Raw genomic sequence first — 358 nt, forward strand, 5'->3', positions numbered from 1 at the left:
CGTTTTAGTTGACTAAATCATGATGCGTACACTTTCTGTGTGTGTGTTTTTTTTTAAATATACTCGATAATGTCAGATCGCACATGGTTAAAACAACACATACCATATTATCGCAGACGATATACTGTATATCGCACACCCCAGCCTAAACTTGAGTGGAAAATGAAATAATCCGCGATTGTGCAAGCATTTGTTTGCACATGAGCAAAGTTGGTTTTTAGGAGTCCAACTTGCAAGCACCAGACCACGGATTCGTCAAACCTGATTTCTTGCAGTCTGTGTTCTTCCGACTTTATTTTTGTGGTAAGTAACGAATATGCTTTGGGGAAATGTATCGGATTATAAGTATACATTTTAA

The sequence above is a fragment of the Sinocyclocheilus grahami genome, unplaced genomic scaffold (genome assembly GCF_001515645.1).
Source record: "Sinocyclocheilus grahami isolate Dianchi unplaced genomic scaffold, SAMN03320097.WGS_v1.1 scaffold3161.1, whole genome shotgun sequence".
In the NCBI taxonomy this organism is placed as follows: Eukaryota; Metazoa; Chordata; class Actinopteri; order Cypriniformes; family Cyprinidae; genus Sinocyclocheilus; species Sinocyclocheilus grahami.